Here is a 14,853-nt window from a genome sequence, read left to right on the forward strand (position 1 = left end):
ACCTGCAGTGAGTGTTGCTACGTGATCCAGTCAGGTGAGCCAGGTGCTCTGCTGGGAGGTGACTCGCTCCAGTGTCTAAGAACATTGGACTGGCCATGCTGGGTCAGACCCAGGGGCCATCTAGCCCCAGATCGCCTGCGCTGACCCTGCACCCCCAATGCAGCATGCACACAATATGGGAAGGAGGGAGGGGTGTGGATTGAAAGCAGACTAGCTCTCCAGTAATAGCTCCCTGTGTAGACAAGCCCTAAGGCTGCCAAATGTCCAAAAATCCGCAGCTGCGCAGAGTGTGGGCCCACTGGTACTGGACAGGAAACAGCAGAGTAGTCAAGTGCATGGAGCAGCCAGACTGGCTTCTTTGCGGGGTACACACTGAGATGGCACTTCAGTTCTGTGCCTGGTGAAGTATGGTCCTTGTGATTTAACTATGGGTGCGGCCGTGCTGGGATTCGCACTAGAGGAGCACAGTAAATCACTGGGATAACTCTCCATACCAAAGCCCTGTAGGACCTGAGGTGGCAGGGAGATTTACCCCATGGGAATCCGGCCTTCCTACCTCATAGGGAGGAGGGAAGGTGCAAAGTAACCTCCTCCTTTTCCCGGGGGTTGCCTAGAGCTGTGCTGGCAGCTGTGTCCCCCCAGCGGACCCCTCATGCAGGTGTGACTCGCCAGGTGCTGGGCACAGGTGGGCTGTGACAGCCCCCTGCTGGAATTGTGAATAAGGGCCTTGCTGGGTGTTCTGTGCCCTCCCCAAGTGGCCTAGCGAGGTCGCTGCAGGCTGCCAGCATGCGATAACTGGCACGGGGTGGGGCATGGTGCCGGCCCGTGTGGGCTTTGGAGGTTCTCTAGGGGCCTTCGCACTCTACCCTTTTGCTGGGTCCTTCTCCACAAGCTACTCCAAGACTGCTGGGCTTGCTCGGGCAGGGGAGGGCTTGTAGGTGTGCTGGGCAGACCCCATTCCTGGGAAAGGCCAGAGCCCAACCCATTTCCCCAGATTCCCTTGAGCTGCCATCTGAGGTTCCCATCTTCTGGCCCCTTGGCAAGCTGTTCCTGTCCATTTGAAGCCCTGCCTTCACTAGCACTCGCCTTCCCTGGTGTATTGTAGGAGCGCTAGTTACCATGACCAGCTGGTCTCCCTTCCAAGGAGCCCTGTGTGCCCGCGGTGGGCACTCTGGAGACCTGTCGCCATCGGGGATGGTTGGTTTAGCTAGTGTGCACAGGAGCAGCTCTGCTGGAGGGGTGTGAGGAGGGGTGCAGAGCCCCTGATCATCTGGAGTGGCTCTGCCGGTTAGCCCGCTGAGGGGGACTGCTGACACTGGACAGTGTGCGCTTACCAAGTCCTGAGCTGCTGGGGAGTGTGACCCCCGTAGGCTGGCACTTTCCCACCAGCTTGTGACGTGCTCCTCAGGGTGCTGAGTGCGGGGGCAGGTGAGAATGCCCATTGTGCCCGTTCCTGGGAGCTGGAACGGGGAGCAGTCTGGGCTGCTGGGCTCCCGTGTCTCTTTGGGATAGCCGCATTCAAACGGTGGCTCACCCCAGCTGATCCAGGGCAGGGAGCCCTCAGACTCTGGCAGCCAGCAGGGTAGAGCCAGCAATGGCTGCTCCTGCTCTAATTTTTAATCACTTCCCCGCCTTTCGAGAGCAAACCCTGGCCTTAAGAAATACATTGGAATGCCTCTCCATGCAGCATTGAGGTCGTACGTTGAAGGGCTGTGGTCAAAAATGACTGTGGAAGTCGCTTCCCCACTGTGTGTGCACATCCTCTCACTGGCCTTTCCCAGTGCTAGCCTGCCTCAGATACAACTGCCTGGAGTCCAGATATCCCCCTCAAGTACCGAGTGCCTGGGGTGGGCCAGACTCGCTGCCTCACCGGCGTCCCAGCATGCCCTGAGGATGTGGCACTAGCCATTTGGTGTGGTGCAGCATTTGCTCTCACTGAGCAATGAGTCGCTCGTCACCATGGCGGTAGTTACCCCCCCACACACACACACTCTCCCAAGCCCCTTCACACCTGGGCTGAGATCACCAGTGGGGATCCCGGTATCTGGTTCCTCAGCAGGTGTTTCTCTGTAACTTGCTTTGCGTGTTGCACCGCACATTCAGCAGAGTACACCACTGCATGTCCGGCATCTTTGCTGGAGCTGGGCCCCCTATGGGTCAGCAGGGCCTGCAGGACTTGCACCTCTGAATGGAGAGCTCCTTCTCCTCACCCCCTGCAGGGGCCATGCCATCCTGTGTGTATTGCACGGTCCTGGCACAGCAGGGGTGCTGCGAAATAATGTGTGCGACTCTCACCGACAGGGTCCCAAGATGTCTGGAGCTTCATCTTAGAAGCACTCTGGGGTCTGCTGGGGAAGCGCTCTCTGAAATCACTGGGGTGGGGTAGCAGCTAGCTTGCTGAGGCCTCCAGAGGGAATGGGGAATGCTCTAGCTTGGCATGGCTAGAACACATCCACACTGCACCCCATCAGACAAGGCCCTGGGGTAGGAGCAAAGGCTGCAGGTGCCCGTCCAGAATGGGGGCGGCGGAAAGGCCCTGGGGTCACGGACGAATGTAAGCGAGCAGGCGCCCAGCGTGCCGTGCGGCATCCGAAGGGGGGAATGTAGCGTGGAGCAGGGATGCTGCATTGCCTTGTCAACAGCATTGGTGGGACCTCCACTTGAACACTGTCCACTGCGGGTCCACGTTTGAAAGCGCTGTTTCGTCAGAGGCTTGCTGGTTGGAGGAGTGGGGAAGCTGCCTTGCAGGGCGAGTGAGAGGGCAGCCATTGAGAGAAGATGTGCCCAGTCTCTGTACCTGGGGGGGAAGGAGAAGACTTGGTAGCAGAGGGCTCTGCGATTCACTAGTTGGAGTCAAAAGAAAAGGAGGACTTGTGGCACCTTAGAGACTAACCAATTTATTTGAACATAAGCTTTCGTGAGCTACAGCTCACTCCATCGGATGCATACTGTGGAAAAGTTGGAGTCAGTCATTCAGACTGGAAATAGGGGGTCACCATTTGCCAGCAGGGATAATTAACCACTGCCCCAGCTGCTCTGAGTGTGTGGTGCATTCTCTGTCACTTCGGCTGGATGTACCCCTGTCTCGGGGTCCCTGGACGATGCTCTGCAACTGCTTCCCATGAAGCCAGGCAGGACTCTGGGGCAGTCTCCTCTCTGGGAGCAGCCTGTCTCCAGGACACGCACCTCACCCGGCTTCCCCCTTCCTGGGTCTGACCTCGAAGCATTCAGCATCCTCTGCCCCTCCGTGCGCTTCCCACAGCCAGTCCGCCCAGGTGGGGTCCTGGGGAAGCCAGAGGGTCCTGCCCCCCAGCTCCGCAGTCAGACAGGACTCTCAGCCAGCCAGTAAAACAGAAGGTTTATTAGACGACAGGAACAGGGTCTAACACAGAGCTTGTAGGTGTAGAGAACAGGACCCCTCAGCTGGGTCCATTTTGTGGGGCAGTGAGCCAGACAACCACGTCTGCCCTTCACTCCATGTCTCCAGCCAGCCCCAAACTGAAACTCTCTCCAGCCCCTCCTCCTCTGGGCTTTGTCCCTTTCCCAGGCCAAGGAGGTCACCGGATTCCTTTGTTCTCCAACCCTTTAGCTCTCACCTTGCAGGGTGAGAAGGGCCCAGGCCATCAGTTGCCAGGAAACAGGGTGTCGGCCATTCTCTGTGTCCAGACCCCTGCACACACCTGCCCTCCAGGGCTCTGCAAGGATCATACACCAAGCTCATGCTCAAATAAATTGGTTAGTCTCTAAGGTGCCACAAGTACTCCTTTTCTTTTTCCTCACTCCCTAGATTCTTAAGAACTGCCTAGGGGAAACTGAGGCACCCCCACACTCTTCAGAGGAAAAATTAAGAACAGTCCCACTTCGTCACACCCCCATCACAGTTCCCTGGCCTGGTGCTCTCCCACCACTCTGTAATGGTCCCTGGGACCCTTTCAGTATATCAGCCCTTGGGGGTTGCACACTCTTGCTGAGCTAAACCTCGGAGCCTTCCGCATGCAGGAGCTCCCCTCGGTGAGTGCCCTTGCACTGGACCCTGGGGGAGACTTGCACACCCAGAGGGAGCAATGCAACCCTGACTTCTTTAGACTGGAGAGGCTGTCAGCCGGTGCTGTAAAGCAGAAGGGTTTGCTAAGGGTACATCTACAGTACGAAATTATTTCAAAATTATTCTATTCGAATTTTTGGAAGCAATTTTATACATTCGGTCTTGTGTCCCCCCACTAAAGTGCGTGTATTTGGCAGTGTGTTTCTGAGGCTAGCATTGAATGTTGGAGCGATGCACTCTGGGTAGCTATCCCACAGTTCCCACAGTCCCCGCCACCCATTGGAATTCTGGGTTAAGCTCCATTTTGCATGATGGAGCAAAAACATTCTCTCAGGTGTTTCTGGATCCCTTCATGAAAGCCACAGCAGACAATCGTTTCCCGCCTTTTTAGCGTGCAGATGCCATACTGCTTTCACCAGACGGTGCAGTACGGTGCACTGCTTTTCTTCTGGTACTATGAATCCACCTCGCATTTCCTCTCGTCTTTCTGGGGAATCTCTACAAGTATCTGCTCTTTCTCTTCCTCGTCGACTGCTTCCGCTGCCAACTGTGCTCGGCTATCATGAACCGAGCAGCACACCTTCTGCTGCCAATTCTGCTCTCCCGCTCTTGCCACACTACCGAGCTTCTCCATGTTGACTGTCCTGGGCTCCCGCCTCCGTGAAAGCTACAGAAGACAACCATTTCCCGCCTTTTTCAGCTATCGTGAACAGAACAGCACTTCTTCCGCTGCCACTCTGCTCTCCTAAGTTTCGCGACTTTTTTCCAAGATTACCCGTGCAGGCACCATAGCGCGGCAAGCATGGAGCCCGCTCAGATCTCCGCTGCAGTTTTCACCATTGTAAATACCTCACACGTTATCCAGCAGTATGTGCAGTACCTACAAAACCGGGCGAGGAAGCGACGACAGCGCGATCACAATCGTGATGAGGACATGGACACTGATGTTCCTAGAAGCACGGCATGTGGTGATTGGGAGATCATGATGGTGTTGGGCCAGGTTCATGCCGTGGAACGTCGATTCTGGGCCCAGGAAACGAGCACAGACTGGTGGGACCGCATAGTGTTGCAGGTATGGGATGATTCCCAGTGGCTGCGAAACTTTCGACTGCGTAGGGCCACTTTCATGGAACTTCGTGACTTGCTGTCCCCTGCCCTGAAGCACAAAGACACCAAAATGAGAGCAGCCCTCACGGTTGAGAAGCAAGTGGCCAAAGCCCTGTGGAGGCTTGCAACGCCCAACAGCTACCGGTCAGTCGGGAATCAGTTTGGAGTGGGCAGATCTACTGTGGGGGCTGCTAGTAGCCAGCACAATCATTGACTAGCTGCTATCAAGGGTAGTGACTTTGGGAAATGTGCAGGCCATTGTGGATGGCTTTAACGCGCTGGGGTTCCCTAACTGCGGCGGGGCGATAGACGGAACGCATATCCCTATCTTGGCCCCAGAACACCGGGGCGGCCAGTACATAAACTGCAAGGGATACTTTTCCATGGTGCTGCAAGCACTGGTGGATCACAACGGAGGTTTCACCAACATCAACGTGGGATGGCCAGGAAAGGTGCATGACGCTCGCATCTTCAGGAACTCTGGTCTGTTTGAACAGCTGCAGGAAGGGACTTACTTCCCAGACCAGAAAATTACTGTTGGGGATGTTGAAATGCCTATAGTGATCCTCGGGGACCCAGCCTACCCTGTGTTAGGGGGCTTATTCCTTCACCCACTTACTTCCCTGGTCCTTCTCGCATGAACAGAGAGCAACAATACCCGAAGTCCAAAGGTGCAAACAATTCGATGTTTATTGGGGTGAACTTCCAGCAAGCATGATTCCAGTTTCCTTCCTTAGTGTCCTCCTTCCCAGCTCTGACACCACAGAGCCTTAGACCTGTGTCCCTGTTCCCATTCCTACCCTTAGCCAAACATGATTCCAACTTCCTTACCCCCATTCCCTGCTCCCATTTACCTCACCCACATGCCCATGCCACCCCCACCCACACCCACTCACTTCCTCATTGACTACAGATTATGTAGTAAAACTTGAGTTCTGCTTAGCTATACCTTAACCAATCATTTTCCTGAAATTTAACTAACCAATCCTAACATATTGTCCAATTATATCCCACCACCTTAATTAGTTTACACCGAGCAAAATTAATTATACAACAGACAGGAACAATAACAGAACCAGACAGAGATTATACAGACAAACAATAGGAAAGTGGGAACTACAATGACAAGACAACACAGAAGCGAGGATTTCACATCCCAGCTATTGATAAGTGAGTTCTTGCCAGACAGAATGCTATCAAACTAAGTTTCCTTTTACATTTTCTAGGCACTTCCCTTTCTCTGGAGGTGATAGGAATACAATCCTGTCCTGATAGTGCCTAACAGCCCAATAGCACCTTATTTCAATGTGACTAGTTTGGAATGTGAGGATGTGACTGTTCGCTTCCTAGCTTATGGCTGCCTCTGCTGCTTAGCCAAAGGCCTTAGCCTAAGAACAGGGCCTCAATCTGTCACAGTAAGAGAAGGCCCTTACACCGGCAGACAGTGATTTCTTTCTTCTATACCTCTAGAACTAGCCAAGTGATAAGAATACACCTAAATTCTTAAAGTACAGGCCTTTGCAGACAGGCCTGAATATCTATATCCTAACACCCTGTAATGCCATGGCTCATGAAGCCGTACACAGGCAGTCTGGACAGTAGTAAGGAGCAGTTCAACTATAGGCTGAGCAAGTGCAGAATGGTGGTAGAATGTGCGTTTGGACGTTTGAAAGCGCGCTGGCGCAGTTTACTGACTTGGTTAGATCTCAGCACAACCAATATTCCAATTGTAATTGCTGCTTCTTGTGTGCTCCACAATATCTGCGAGAGTAAGGGGGAGATGTTTATGGCGGGGTGGGAGGCCAATTTCGCACAGCCAGACAACAGGGCGATTAGAAGAGCGCAGCAGGGCGCACTGCGCATCAGAGAAGCATTGAAAGCCAGTTTCATGACTGGCCAGGGTACGGTGTGACAGTTGTGTTTATTTCTCTTGAAGTTACCCGCCCCCTATATATATGAAAGGAAATAAAGTCACAACTGTTTAAAAACCATTCTTTATTATTTGTTGCACAAAACACTGAGAGAAATCAGAAGCTAGACGGGGGGGAGGGGGTATTGGGTTAGGGGGGTGGAGGAGGAGGAGGGGGGAAGGACAAGTCCAGAAACCAAATCTAAATTTAGGATATGCCAGCTTTCTGCTGCTTGTGCAATCCTCTAGGGTTGAGTGTGTGGGTCCCCAGAGCCTCCCTCCTGTGTTCTTGGGCGTCTGGGTGAGGAGGCTATGGAACTTGGGGGGGAGGGAGGGCAGTTATTCAGGGGCTGCAGCGGCAGCCTGTGGTCTTGCTGCCTTTCCCACATTAGATCCACCATACAGATCCATTGCTCCCCCATGAGCTTGACCATAGCATCCTGCACTTACTCTCATCGCGCGCGTCCCTCCTCTCTTCGTGTTCGTGTAATGCTTACGCGACTCCGCAATTGTTTGCCTCCACGCATTCAACTGGGCCCTATCAGTTCGGGAGGACTGCATGAGCTCGGCAAACATGTCGTGCCTAAGTTCGTTTTTTCCACCTTCTAATCTGGACCAGCCTCTGGGATGGAGTAGATAGGGGCCGTGTTGAAACATTTGCACTTGCTGCAGGAAGAGGAAAAGGGAGGGTAGTATTTTAAAAGATGCATTTTAGAGAACAAAGGGGACACTGTTTCTCAATGAAACAGGCAATTCATAGTACACAGCACATGTTCTTTCTGTACAAGGTCTCATTTTGCTTCTTATACTGAAGTGCCTGCCACTTTGGTGTGAGTAAGCCATCTCATACGGCCAGGCAACAGAATTCAGCTTGCAGGCAGCCGTGGTAAGCCCTAGGGGCACGCGGGGTTCTGCTTCTTCCACATTCATTTCAATGCTTTCAAACTGCCAGGCCCCCTTTCCCATAGCAAGCAATGCCTGGTGGGTTTGGCATTTCAAAGGAGGGCCTGCAGGCTCTCTGGGATGACACACACACCATGTGACTCCGATGAGACTCTGAGCAGGGATGAGCCCTTTAAACTAAACGCGAACAGCCCAGCACGGCTGGGTTTCCCCCCACCGCGTGGCTCCGATCAGGCGCTCACTCATCAGAAGTGCCTTCTCCAGCGAGCCTGCCTTGGGAGTGGGGGAGGCTATTGGGTCCAGCGTTAAGAATAGTTCCTGGCTTGTGGGGGGAACAGATTCCCCACTTGCCACCTGTGCACTGTCATCTTCCTCCTCCTCTTCGTCCTCCAATAACTCATCCTCCTCGCTCCGTGCTACTCCCCCCTTGCAGGTGTGCACGGACAGTGGTGTCGTCATCCCCCATAATTGCATGCCGCTCATGGTAGAAGCAGCTTGTATGGGGCTGTGACCCAGAGCGCCCGTTCGCCTCCCTGGCTTTTTGGTATGCTTGCCTGAGCGCCTTGATTTTTGTACGACACTGTTCTGTGTCCCTGCAGTAGCTTCTTTCTATCATGGCCCTGGACGCTTTAGTGTATGTGTTTGCGTTCCTTTTTTTGGAACGTGGTTCTGCCATAACAGATTCGTCTCCCCAACATGCAATGAGATCCAGTACCTCCCATTCGGACCATGCTGGAGCTTGTCTGCGAATCCAGGACTGCATGGTCTCTTGTGATGGTGGACTGTGCTGATGGTGACCAAACAGGAAATGAAATTCAGAAGTTCCCCAGGGCTTTTACTGCCTACCTGGCTAGTGCATCAGAGTTAAGAGTGTTGTCCAGAGTGGTCACAAGGGAGCATTCTGGGATAGCTCCTGGAGGCCAATAATGTCGAATTGCGTCCACAGTACCTGTAACCCAGATGAGGCCTCACCAATGTCAAATAGAGGGGAACGATCACGTCCCTCGATCTGCTGGCAATGTCCCTATTTATACATCCCAAAATGCCATTGGCCTTCTTGGCAACAAGGGCACACTGTTGACTCATATCCAGCTTCTCATCCACTGTAACCCCTAGGTCCTTTTCTGCAGAACTGCTGCCGAGCCATTCGGTCCCTAGTCTGTAGCGGTGCATGGGATTCTTCCGTCCTAAGTGCAGGACTCTGCACTTGTCCTTGTTGAACCTCATCAGATTTCTTTTGGCCCAATCCTCTAATTTGTCTAGGTCCCTCTGTATCCTATCCCTACCCTCCAGCGTATCTACCTAGGAGGGTGGTGAATCACTGGAATACGTTACCTAGGGAGGTGGTGGAATCTCCCTCCTTAGAAGTTTTTAAGGTCAGGCTTGACAAAGCCCTGGCTGGGATGATTTAATTGGGGATTGGTCCTGCTTTGAGCCGGGGGTTGGACTAGATGACCTCCTGAGGTCCCTTCCAACCCTGATATTCTATGATTCTATGATACCTCTCCTCCCAGTTTAGTGTCATCTGCAAACTTGATGAGGGTGCAATCCACACCATCCTCCAGATCATTTATGAAGATATTGAACAAAACCGGCCCCAGGACCAACCCTTGGGGCACTCCACATGATACCAGCTGCCAACTAGAGATGGAGCCATTGATCACTACCCTTTGAGCCCGACAATCTATCCTGCTTTCTGTCCACCTTACAGTCCATTCATCCAGCCCATACTTCTTTAACTTACTGGTAAGAATACTGTGGGAGACAGAGTCAAAAGCTTTGCTAAAGTCAAGGAACAACACGTCCACCGCTTTCCCCTCATCCACAGAGCCAGTTATCTCGTCATAGAAGGCAATTAGATTAGTCAGGCATGACTTGCCCTTGGTGAATCCATGCTGACTGTTCCTAATCACTTTCCTCTCCTCTAAATGCTCCAGAATTGATTCCTTGAGGAATCATGATTTTTCCAGGACTGAGGTGAGGCTGACTGGCTTGTAGTTCCTAGGATTCTCCTTCTTCCCTTTTTTAAAGATGGGCACTACATTAGCCTTTTTCCAGTCGTCCGGGACCTCCCCCGATCGCCATGAGTTTTCAAAGATAATGGCCAATGGCTCTGCAATCACATCCGTCAGCTTCTTTAGCACTCTCAGATGCAACGCATCCGGCCCCATGGACTTGTGCACGTCCAGCTTTTCTAAATAGTCCCGAACCACTTCTTTCTTCGCAGAGGGCTGGTCACCTCCTCCCCATGCTGTGCTGCTCAGTGCAGTAGTCTGGGAGCTGACCTTGTTCATGAAGACAGAGGCAAAAAAAGCATTGAGTACATTAGCTTTTTCCACATCCTCTGACACTAGGTTACCTCCCTCATTCAGTAAGGGGCCCACACTTTCCTTGACTTTCTTCTTGTTGCTAACATACCCAAAGAAACCCTTCTTGTTACTCTTAACATCTCTTGCTAGCTGCAACTCCAGGTGTGATTTGGCCTTCCTGATTTCACTCCTGCATGCCCGAGCAATATTTTTATACTCTTCCCTGCTCATTTGTCCAATCTTCCACTTCTTGTAAGCTTCTTTTTTGTGTTTAAGATCAGCAAGGATTTCACTGTGAAGCCAAGCTGGTCGCTTGCCATATTTACTATTCTTTCTACACATCAGGATGGTTTGTCCCTGTAACCTCAATAAGGATTCTTTAAAATACAGCCAGCTCTCCTGGACTCCTTTCCCCCTCATGTTTTTAGCTCTACTCCACTTGCTGAGGTTGAGTACAGAAATCGGATTAAAGAGCCCTTTAAATCGAAAAAAACAGTTTGGTCGTATGGACGGAATCAGTTTTATTTCGAATTAACCCGGCTAATTCCAAAATAACCGTGTACTGTAGACCAGGCCTAAGTGTCTGGAGCACCGCGTCGGGAGCCCTAAGGTTAGCACAGAACAGGAAGTTACAGCCTAGTCCGTCTGGGTCTGACCGAAGCCCAGGGCTTAGTCTCAGGCCCCAGTCCAGAAGCACCTTCTCGCAGACCACACTTAACTGACCCACCCTGCTCCTCCTCCGTCCTTTGTTTCCCTTCCAGGCAAGGGAGTCTCCTGTGCTCGCTCTTTGTTCTCCAGCTGGCCAAACTAGCCCAGAGAGCCAGGGTCCTCACTTGTTAGATCACCGGGCTATTGTCTGGGCTCAGGCCCCCACCTAGATTTCTGGATTCTTCTGCAAAGAAACACCCCACTCCCACCCCCACCTAGCCCATCATGCAGTACCTAGTGGAAAGTGAGGCACACACTGTATTCATGCAAAATGTTCTGAAATAAATCCCACTTGGTCACACCCCCTAGTCACCACAAGCTGCTAGGTTCGCTGCAGGAATTTCTGGGGGAGGGGGTCTGGCCCAGTGGATCTCAACCAGGGGTACGCAGAGGTCTTCTGGAGGAACATAAACTCATCTAGATATTTGCCTAGTTTTACAACAGGCTACATAAAAAGCACTAGTAAAGTCAAGGATTACTTGTGGCACCTTAGAGACTAACAAATTTAAATAAATTGGTTAGTCTGTAAGGTGCCACAAGTCCTCCTTTTCTTTTTGCGAATACAGACTAGCACGGCTGCTCCTCTGAAACTAGTAAAGTCAGTACAAACTAAAATTTCATACAGACAATGACTTGTTTATACTGCTTTATCTACTGTACACTGAGACGTAAGGACAATATATTTCAGTTGATTTATTCTATAATTATCTGGCAAAAATGAGAAAGTCAGCAATTGTTCAGTACTGGACTAGTGTGCTGTGACACTTGTGTTTTTGTCTCTGATTTTGTAAGCACGTCTTTTTAAAGTGAGGTGTGACTTGGGGGTTTGTAAGACAAATCAGACCCCTTAAAGGAGACTGTAGCTTGGAAAGTTTGAGAGCCGCTAGCCTGGCTTGCGTTACCCGGGGTCAGGCTCAGGGAGCCCCGCCCCTTGCTGGCTGAGGTGTACCCGAAGGCAGTGTGCAGGTGGGAAGGCAGCTCGGCCTGGCATTGTGACCTGCCCGTGGGATGCTGGATGAACATAGCTCCTAGCACGTAGTCGGTCTCGGATGTGGTCAGTGTAGGCCAGCAGGTGAAGGCGGCGAGCTAGGAGAGGGGCATGGGCATAGCCTCCTTTCCGTGCAGGGCTCCACTCAAGGAGAACAACCTGCACTAGTGCCGAGCGAGCATGGCACTGGCCACCCTGAGAATGTCCTACAGCTTCAGACATTGTATTCCATGCAGCTCGCCCCTTGCGCCTCCCCTGCTCACTTCAGCATGCTGGGGCAGTCCGAGCTAGGGCCGCTCTGTCCCCTCCACCTCCAGTGCAGACGTGCCTGAGCTAGGCTGCACCTTGGTTTGCTGGGCCAGGCAGCGCCAGGGTGCCACCCGTCGTGCCACCCACTGTGGAGGGAGAGAGCCAAGAGGGCTGGCTAGGAGCGCGGGGGAGCCTGCGCTGGAGTGGGGCTCTGTGGTGTTCGTGGGTCAGCCCTGGTACCAGTGTCCGAGCTGCAGACTGATCCTGTGTGCGTCTCTGCTCCCCGCTGCCTCCCCCAGCAAGAGAGGGGCTGACGGGTGTGTGCTAGTCCCCTGCGTGGCCGTGGCTCAGAGCTCAGGAGAGGGGCTGGCGGGTGTGTGCTAGCCCCCCTGCGTGGCCGTGGCTCAGACCTCAGGAGGGGGGCTGGCAGGTGTGTGCTAGTCCCCTGCGTGGCCGTGGCTCAGAGCTCAGGAGAGGGGCTGGCGGGTGTGTGCTAACCCCCTGTGTGGCCGTGGCTCAGAGCTCAGGAGAGGGGCTGGTGGGTGTGTGCTAGTCCCCTGCGTGGCCATGGCTCAGAGCTCAGGAGAGGGGCTGGCGGGTGTGTGCTAGTCCCCTGCGTGGCCGTGGCTCAAAGCTCAGGAGAGGGGCTGGCGGGTGTGTGCTAACCCCCTGCGTGGCCGTGGCTCAGAGCTCAGGAGAGGGGCGGGCGGGTGTGTGCTAGCCCCCCTGCGTGGCCGTGGCTCAGAGCTCAGGAGAGGGGCTGGCGGGTGTGTGCTAACCCCCCTGCGTGGCCGTGGCTCAGAGCTCAGGAGAGGGGCTGGCGGGTGTGTGCTAACCCCCCTGCGTGGCCGTGGCTCAGAGCTCAGGAGAGGGGCGGGCGGGTGTGTGCTAGCCCCCCTGCGTGGCCGTGGCTCAGAGCTCAGGAGAGGGGCTAACGGGTGTGTGCTAACCCCCCTGCGTGGCCGTGGCTCAGAGCTCAGGAGAGGGGCTGGCGGGTGTGTGCTAACCCCCCTGCGTGGCCGTGGCTCAGAGCTCAGGAGAAGGGCTGGCGGGTGTGTGCTAACCCCCCTGCGTGGCCGTGGCTCAGAGCTCAGGAGAGGGGCTGGCGGGTGTGTGCTAACCCCCCTGCGTGGCCGTGGCTCAGAGCTCAGGAGAGGGGCTGGCGGGTGTGTGCTAACCCCCCTGCGTGGCCGTGGCTCAGAGCTCAGGAGAGGGGCTGACGGGTTTGTGCTAACCCCCCTGCGTGGCCGTGGCTCAGAGCTCAGGAGAGGGGCTGGCAGGTGTGTGCTAGTCCCCTGCGTGGCCGTGGCTCAGAGCTCAGGAGAGGGGCTGGCGGGTGTGTGCTAACCCCCCTGCGTGGCCGTGGCTCAGAGCTCAGGAGAGGGGCTAACGGGTGTGTGCTAGTCCCCTGCGTGGCCGTGGCTCAGAGCTCAGGAGAGGGGTGGGCGGGTGTGTGCTAGTCCCCTGCGTGGCCATGGCTCAGAGCTCAGGAGAGGGGCTGGCGGGTGTGTGCTAACCCCCCTGCGTGGCCGTGGCTCAGAGCTCAGGAGAGGGGCTAACGGGTGTGTGCTAACCCCCCTGCGTGGCCGTGGCTCAGAGCTCAGGAGAGGGGCTGGCGGGTGTGTGCTAACCCCCCTGCGTGGCCGTGGCTCAGAGCTCAGGAGAGGGGCTGGCGGGTGTGTGCTAACCCCCCTGCGTGGCCGTGGCTCAGAGCTCAGGAGAGGGGCTAACGGGTGTGTGCTAACCCCCCTGCGTGGCCGTGGCTCAGAGCTCAGGAGAGGGGCTAACGGGTGTGTGCTAACCCCCCTGCGTGGCCGTGGCTCAGAGCTCAGGAGAGGGGCTGGCGGGTGTGTGCTAACCCCCCTGCGTGGCCGTGGCTCAGAGCTCAGGAGAGGGGCTAACGGGTGTGTGCTAACCCCCCTGCGTGGCCGTGGCTCAGAGCTCAGGAGAGGGGCTAACGGGTGTGTGCTAACCCCCCTGCGTGGCCGTGGCTCAGAGCTCAGGAGAGGGGCTAACGGGTGTGTGCTAGTCCCCTGCGTGGCCGTGGCTCAGAGCTCAGGAGAGGGGTGGGCGGGTGTGTGCTAGTCCCCTGCGTGGCCATGGCTCAGAGCTCAGGAGAGGGGCTGGCGGGTGCATGCTAACCCCCCTGCGTGGCCGTGGTCAGAGAGGTCAGGTCCCTGCCCTCGCAGGTACTGCTCCAGTGCTGCCTCGCTCTGCGTTCTCCTGGCCAGGCTTAGCAGCAGGGCAAGGGTCGGCGAGCCCCCAAGCATGGCCCCGTGTGCTGGCTCGCTGCAGGCAGTCCTCTTGCCCCTTTCTAGGCAGGCTGGGGGATCCCATCTCCCAGCCCTGAGCTGTATGGGCCCAGTGTGCTGCTTTAACTGGGCTCCCGTGGCAGGGGGGACACCAGCAGGCCTGGCTAAGCTGTGACAGGCTATGGCTGGCCACGGGTCTGGCAGGTGCCAGGCTATAGCCCCGCACGGAGCCTGCAGGATCCGGGACAGACCTGACTGGACGGCGAGAGTCCTGCTGTACCACTCTCTCCAGCACAGCCCCCTGGCCCGGCCCTCCTGGGGAGGTAGTGGTGGGCTGCTGGCATTCGCCTGCCTGGGATTGCCAATCCGGCTGCTCAGCGAAG

At 55.0% G+C, this 14,853-nt stretch overlaps 1 protein-coding gene across 4 annotated transcripts in view; it reads left to right on the forward strand.

Annotated features, from left to right (window-relative positions):
• The window catches only part of USP19 (ubiquitin specific peptidase 19), a gene marked incomplete at its 5' end in the record, with an annotated part of 48,305 nt that overhangs the window by 5,731 nt on the left and 27,721 nt on the right, over positions 1-14,853 (forward strand). The gene's annotated exons all lie outside the window — the stretch shown is intronic.

This window comes from Lepidochelys olivacea, assembly GCF_965140295.1.
Source record: "Lepidochelys olivacea isolate rLepOli2 genome assembly, chromosome: 7".
In the NCBI taxonomy this organism is placed as follows: Eukaryota; Metazoa; Chordata; order Testudines; family Cheloniidae; genus Lepidochelys; species Lepidochelys olivacea.